The sequence below is a fragment of the Bos indicus genome, chromosome 24 (assembly GCF_029378745.1).
Source record: "Bos indicus isolate NIAB-ARS_2022 breed Sahiwal x Tharparkar chromosome 24, NIAB-ARS_B.indTharparkar_mat_pri_1.0, whole genome shotgun sequence".
Lineage (NCBI taxonomy): Eukaryota > Metazoa > Chordata > Mammalia > Artiodactyla > Bovidae > Bos > Bos indicus.
In genome coordinates, this window is record NC_091783.1 from 28,994,516 (window position 1) to 29,002,315 (window position 7,800).

The following is a 7,800-nucleotide window of genomic DNA, read 5'->3' on the forward strand; positions in this document are numbered from 1 at the left end:
CAGAAAGAATGAAGGGATGGAGCCAAAGCAAAAACAATACCCAGCTGTGGATGTGACTGGTGATAGAAGCAAGGTCCGATGCTGTAAAGAGCAATATTGCATAGGAACCTGGAATGTCAGGTCCATGAATCAAGGCAAATGGGAAGTGGTCAAACAAGAGATGGCAAGAGTGAATGTGGACATTCTAGGAATCAGCAAACTGAAATGGACTGGAATGGGTGAATTTAACTCAGATGACCATTATATCTACTACTGTGGGCAGGAATCCCTCAGAAGAAATGGAGTGGCCATCATGGTCAACAAAAGAGTCCAAAATGCAGTACTTGGATGCAATTCAAAAATGATACAATGATCTCTGTTCGTTTCCAAGGCAAACCATTCAATATCACAGTAATCCAAGTCTATGTCCCAACCAGTAATGCTGAAGAAGCTGAAGTTGAACGGTTCTATGAAGACCTACAAGACCTTTTAGAACTAACACCCAAAAAAGATGTCCTTTTCATTATAGGGGACTGGAATGCAAAAGTAGGAAGTCAAGAAACGCCCAGGGTAATAGGCAAATTTGGCCTTGGAATATGGAATGAAGCAGGGCAAAGACTAATAGAGGTTTGCCAAGAAAATGCACTGGTCATAGCAAACACCCTCTTCCAACAACACAAGAGAAGACTCTACACATGGACATCACTAGATGGTCAACACCGAAATCAGATTGATTATATTCTTTGCAGCCAAAGATGGAGAAGCTCTATACAGTCAACAAAAACAAGACCAGGAGCTGACTGTGGCTCAGACCATGAACTCCTTATTGCCAAATTCAGACTTAAATTGAAGAAAGTAGGGAAAACCACTAGACATTCAGGTATGACCTAAATCAAATCCCTTATGATTATACAGTGGAAGTGAGAAATAGATTTAAGGGCCTAGATCTGATAGATAGAGTGCCTGATGAACTATGGAATGAAGTTCGTGACATTGTACAGGAGACAGGGATCAAGATCATCCCCATGGAAAAGAAATGCAAAAAAGCAAAATGGCTGTCTGGGGAGGATACAAATAGCTGTGAAAAGAAGAGAAGCGAAAAGGAAAGTAGAAAAGGAAAGATATAAGCATATGAATGCAGAGTTCCAAAGAATAGCAAGAAGAGATAAGAAAGCCTTCTTCAGCGATCAATGCAAAGAAATAGAGGAAAGCAACAGAATGGGAAAGACTAGGGATCTCTTCAAGAAAATCTGAGATACCAAAGGAATATTTCATGCAACGATGAACTCGATAAAGGACATAAATGGTTTGGACCTAACAGAAGCAGAAGATATTAAGAAGAGGTGGCAAGAATACACAGAAGAACTGTACAAAAAAGATCTTCACAACCCAGATAATCACGATGGTGTGATCACTGACCTAGAGCCAGACATCCTGGAATGCGAAGTCAAGTGGGCCTTAGAAAGCATCACTACAAACAAAGCTAGTGGAGGTGATGGAATTCCAGTTGAGCTATTCTAAATCCTGAAAGATGATGCTGTGAAAGTGCTGCACTCAATATGCCAGCAAATTTGGAAAACTCAGCAGTGGCCACAGGACTGGAAAAGGTCAGTTTTCATTCCAATCCCAAAGAAAGGCAATGCCAAAGAATGCTCAAACTACCGCACAATTGCACTCATCTCATACGCTAGTAAAGTAATGCTCAAAATTCTCCAAGCCAGGCTTTAACAATATGTGAACAGTGAACTTCCTGATGTTCAAGCTGGTTTTAGGAAAGGCAGAGGAACCAGAGATCAAATTGCCAACATCCGCTGGATCATAGAAAAAGCAAAAGAGTTCCAGAAAAACATCTACTTCTGCTTTATTGACTATGCCAAAGCCTTTGACTCTGTGGATGACAATAAACTGTGGAAAATTCTGAAAGAGATGGGAATATCAGACCACCTGATCTGCCTCTTGAGAAATTTGTATGCAGGTCAGGAAGCAACAGTTAGAACTGGACATGAAACAACAGACTGGTTCCAAATAGGAAAAGGAGTTTGTCAAGGCTGTATATTGTCACCCTGTTTATTTAATTTCTATGCAGAGTACATCATGAGAAACGCTGGACTGGAAGAAACACAAGCTGGAATCAAGATTGCCTGGAGAAATATCAATAACCTCAGATATGCAGATGACACCACCCTTATGGCAGAAAGTGAAGAGGAACTCAAAAGCCTCTTGATGAAAGTGAAAGTGAAGAGTGAAAAAGTTGGCTTAAAGCTAACATTCAGAAAACGAAGATCATGGCATCCGGTCCCACCACTTCATGGGAAATAGATGGGGAAACAGTGGAAACAGTGTCAGGCTTTATTTTTCTGGGCTCCAAAATCACTACAGATGGTGACTGCAGCCATGAAATGAAAAGACGCTTACTCCTTGGAAGGAAAGTTATGACCAACCTAGATAGCATATTCAAAAGCAGAGACATTACTTTGCCAACAAAGGTTCATCTAGTCAAGGCTATGGTTTTTCCTGTGGTCATGTATTGATGTGAGAGTTGGACTGTGAAGAAAACTGAGCACTGAAGGATTGATGCTTTTGAACTGTGGTGTTGGAGAAGACTCTTGAGAGTCCCTTGGACTGCAAGGAGATCCAACCAGTCCATTCTGAAGGAGATCATCCCTGGGTGTTCTTTGGAAGGAATGATGCTAAAGCTGAAACTCCAGTACTTGGGCCACCTCATGCGAAGAGTTGACTCATTGGAAAAGACTCTGATGCTGGGAGGGATTGGGGGCAGGAGGAGAAGGGGAGGACAGAGGATGAGATGGCTGGATGGCATCGCTGACTCGATGGACGTGAGTCTGAGTGAACTCCAGGAGTTGGTGATGGACAGGGAGGTCTGGCGTGCCGCGACTCAGGTGGTTGCAAAGAGTCAGACACTACTGAGCGACTGAACTGAACTGCACTGATGTGTATTATAACTGATTCACTTTGCTTGTACGTACGGTCAGTCCTGCTCCCTCAGAATCATGTTAAATGTGGCTAACAGTGTAGGTACAGAACTGTAGCCAGTTGTGCGTTTGTGATTTTTGTCACTGTTTGCTATATAGCAAAAAGTAACACAACATTGTAAATCAATTTTATACTCCAATAAAAAAAAAATTTAAACATTAGAATGCAAAATTTTTTTAAAAAGAAAGGAAATGGGCTTCCTAAAATCCAGTGCAGGTAATGGGTTCCTGGAGAGGGACAGAGTCCACGAGACTGTGCTGAGGCTTGAAAGCCAGAGACGGTTGGACATAATTCCCAATGGGCAGCAGGCTAAACAGTGATCTAAATGCCTTAAGCCAAGAAATCATGGGTGGACACGCAAAATCACAGTGTCACTGGACTGAAATAGAACTACTTGATTATTATAATTTAAAACATTTTAGATCTCATTTTCAGATTTTTGACATAAGAGGAAGTCATGACTTCTCGCTTAATTTTAGGCTTAGAGCCCCTGAAATGAAAGGTATGCCAAGTTCTTCTGAAGAAGTACCCTGTGTTTTTTCCAAAATAATAAACTCTAAACTCTCCTAGAGATTTCTCAAAGGGACCTATAGTCATCAACCAAAGTGACTGTGCATTATATAAAATGAGGTGATTTCTTCACTCTAAATGTGTAGCAGGCAAAGATATACTCTGCCAATGCCAGGACACCCACATTGGTTCTTCAATGCACAGGGTATTAGGAAGGAACGATTATGAGCCCCTGGAATTGTTTTTCCTCTTCCAAAGTATAAACTAAACTGAAGGATGGCACAGGTCTATGCCATCAAAATAAGACTAGAACAATACAGATGTAGGCTTCCTATCATACTTATATTTAAGTGATCTATTTGACCAGGGCTGGAAATAGATGGCCTTAGGGAAAGATGGTGAATTATTGTAAACATAATCAGGAAGTAACTCCAATTGCAGCTGCTTCTCCATATGTGGTCTCTTTTTTAGTGTAAATCAACCTGTCGCTGAGCTCTGGTGTGCAGCAATTGATCAGGCAAATGGTTTTTCAATATGTTATCAGGGAAAAAAAAATACAACAAAGAGGTTTGATTTCCCCTAGTAGGGCAGGAATATATCTTCACTCCACTTGACCTTAGGACTAGGCCAAGCCTCTGCCCTTCATCATAATCTAATCCACAGAGCTTAATCAATCTGCTGTTGTATGGGACATTTCATTGATCCACTACATTGATGTGATAGATTGCATTTTCCAAGATGGAAGGTGGTCTCCAAAGGCTTCTCTTAATCTCTGAGGAATCCAATCCAAGATACTTGGCTCTTTTGTTAGAGCACACACTGTCCTGGGACTTTTAGTTATGAAAAGCTACTAAAAGAAAACAGAGTAAGCTAAATAATCTCCTTCTATCTCTTTTAAAAATAATGCAAATCAAAACCACTATGAGGTACCATTTCACACCAGTCAGAATGGCTGCGATCCAAAAGTCTACAAATAATAAATGCTGGAGAAGTTGTGGAGAAAAGGGAACCCTCTTACACTGTTGGTGGGAATGCAAACTAGTACAGCCACTATGGAGAACAGTGTGGAGATTCCTTAAAAAACTGGAAATAGAACTGCCTTATGATCCAGCAATCCCGCTGCTAGGCATACACACTGAGGAAACCAGAAGGGAAAGAGACACGTGTACCCCAATGTTCATCTCAGCACTGTTTATAATAGCCAGGACATGGAAGCAACCTAGATGTCCATCAGCAGATGAATGGATAAGAAAGCTATGGTACATATACACAATGGAGTATTACTCAGCCATTAAAAAGAAAACATTTGAATCAGTTCTAATGAGGTGGATGAAACTGGAGCCTATTATACAGAGTGAAGTAAGCCAGAAGGAAAAACATCAATACAGTATACTAACGCATGTATATGGAATTTAGAAAGATGGTAACAATAACCCGGTGTACGAGACAGCAAAGAGACACTGATATATAGAACAGTCTTATGGACTCTATGGGAGAGGGAGAGGGTGGGAAGATTGGGGAGAATGACATTGAAACATGTAAAATATCATGTAAGAAACGAGTTGCCAGTCCAGGTTCGATGCACGATATTGGATGCTTGGGGCTAGTGCACTGGGATGACCAAGAGGGATGGTATGGGGAGGGAGGAGGGAGGAGGGTTCAGGATGGGGAACACATGTATACCTGTGGCAGATTCATTTTGATATTTGGCAAAACTAATACAATCATGTAAAGTTTAAAAATAAAATTAAATTAAAAAAAATAATAATTTTCCATTTTCTTTTGGTAGGTCAAGAGAGAAAAGTTTTAGAGGAGCGCTTGGACTTGAGGGAGAGAGATGATGAAGAAAGACTTCTGCAGAGGGTGATGGTAGGAGTCAGCCACACAGCATGAGGCACAGGGCAGGGTCCTCAGGAAGGGAATACCTGTGGCTTAGAAAGCATGACAATCTGATGCTGATACCCAAGAGTCAGTTGTTATTGTTCCCTGCTGCAACTGTTATCCATTAACCTCCGGAAATCTCCATGCATTGTAGACATTGCCATGGGACACTCCTCTTTTTTTTTTTTTCAGTGCTGTTTCCAAGGACAAGAACATCACCTGGCATGTAGCAGTTACTCAGTTAAAATTAAAAAAGAAAGAAAAAGTATAAATGACTAGATTAATGATGCTTTTGGAAATGTGTACATGATGTTTTATCTGTGTTTGGAATAAAATATAAAAAGTGAAGACTGCTTGGTTTAAATGCAAATAAAGGTGAAAACAAGAGCAATGATTCAGAGATCAGAGTTGGCATGTAGACAGCCATGTATTCCAACACTTGTACTCTTCACCTATAAAAGAATCTTTAGAAATACCGAGAAAAGCATTGGTTTTCCATCAATGACTGAAAATGGGGCTCATGTGATTATATGAAAGTATCAAAGGGAAGGTTGACTTCAAGAGGTTGAAGGACCCGGGCATATTAGGCGACATAGAATAGATTAATTGCAGTTAAATCTCAGAAATGTGCACTCAGCTTGGTGAGAGTTCTAAATCACTGACCCAGCTCTTGTCTGCAAAGGGAAAATGCAAAAAGCAAAGGAGCAGAGCTGGACTGTAAACCCAACAAATATGCAGTTGAAGAGACAACTGCTACACAGATGTAGAAAACAAACATATGAACTCCAAGGAGGAAAGAAGAGTGGATGGATTGGAGATTGGAATTAACACATATATACTACTATGTATAAAACAGCTCACTAACGAGAACCTGTTGTATAGCACAGGGAATCGCACTCAATGCTCTGTGGTGACAAAGGGGATATATGTGTACATGTAGCTCATTCCATCCCCAAGAAAAAGAAAGGCAAAAAGGCAAAATGGTTGTCTGAAGAGGCCTTACAAGTAGCTGAGAAAAGAAGAGAAGCTAAAGGCAAAGGAGAAAAGGAAAGATATACCATTTGAATGCAGAGTCCCAAAGAATAGCAAGGAGAGATAAGAAAGCCTTCCTATAAAATAAAATTAAAAAAAAAAAAAAAAAGAAAGCCTTCCTCAGTGATCAATGCAAAGAAACAGAGTAAAACAATAGAATGGGAAAGACTAGAGATCTGTTCAAGAAAATTAGAGATACCAAGGGGACATTTCACACAAATATGGGCACAATAAAGGACAGAAATGGTACAGACCTAACAGAAGCAGAAGATATTAAGTAGAGGTGGCAAGAATACACAGAAGAACTATACAAGAAAGATCTTCATGACCTACATAACCACGAAGGTGTGATCACTCACCTAAAGCCAGGCATCCTGGAATGTGAAGTCAAGTGGGCCTTAGGATGCATCACTAGAAACAAAGCTAGTGAAGGTGATGGAATTCCAGTTGAACTATTTCAAATCTTAAAAGATGATGCTGTGAAAGTGCTGCACTCAATATGCCAGCAAATTTGGAAAACTCAGCAATGGCCACAGGACTGGAAAAGGTCAGTTTTCATTCCAATCCCAAAGAAAAGCAATGCCAAAAATGCTCAAACTACCGCACGATTGCACTCATCTCACATGCTAGTAAAGTAATGCTCAAATTTCTCCAAGCCAGACTGCAACAGTACATGAACCGTTGTAGATGTTCAAGCTGATTTTAGAAAAGGCAGAGGAACAAGAGATCAAATTGCCAACATGCACTGGATCATCAAAAAAGCAAGAGAGTTCCAGAAAAAACATCTACTTCTGCTTTATTGACTATGCCAAAGCCTTTGACTGTGCAGATGATAACAAACTGTGGAAACTTCTGAAAGAGATGGGAATACCAGACCACCTGACTTGCCTCTTGAGAAACCTATATGCAGGTCAGGAAGCAACAGTTAGAACTGGACATGGAACAACAGAGTGGTTCCAAATAGGAAAAGGAGTACGTCAAGGCTGTATATTGTCACCTTGTTTATTTAACTTATATGCAGAGTACATCATGAGAAATGCTTGGCTGGATGAGGCACAAGCTAGAATCAAGATTGCTGGGAGAAATATCAATAACCTCAGATATGCAGATGACACCACCCTTTTGACAGAAAGCAAAGAAGAACTAAAGAGCCTCCTGATGAAAGTGAAAGGAGAGTGAAAAAGTTGGCTTAAAACTCAACATTCAGAAAACTAAGATCATAGCATCTGGTTCCATCACTTCATGGCAAATCGATGGGAAACAATGGAAACAGTAAAAGACTATTTTCATGGGCTCCAAAATCACTGCAGATGGTGACTGCAGCCATGAAATTAAAAGACGCTTGCTTCTTGGAAGAAAAGTTATGACCAACCTAAGCAGCATATTAAAAAGCAGAGACATTAC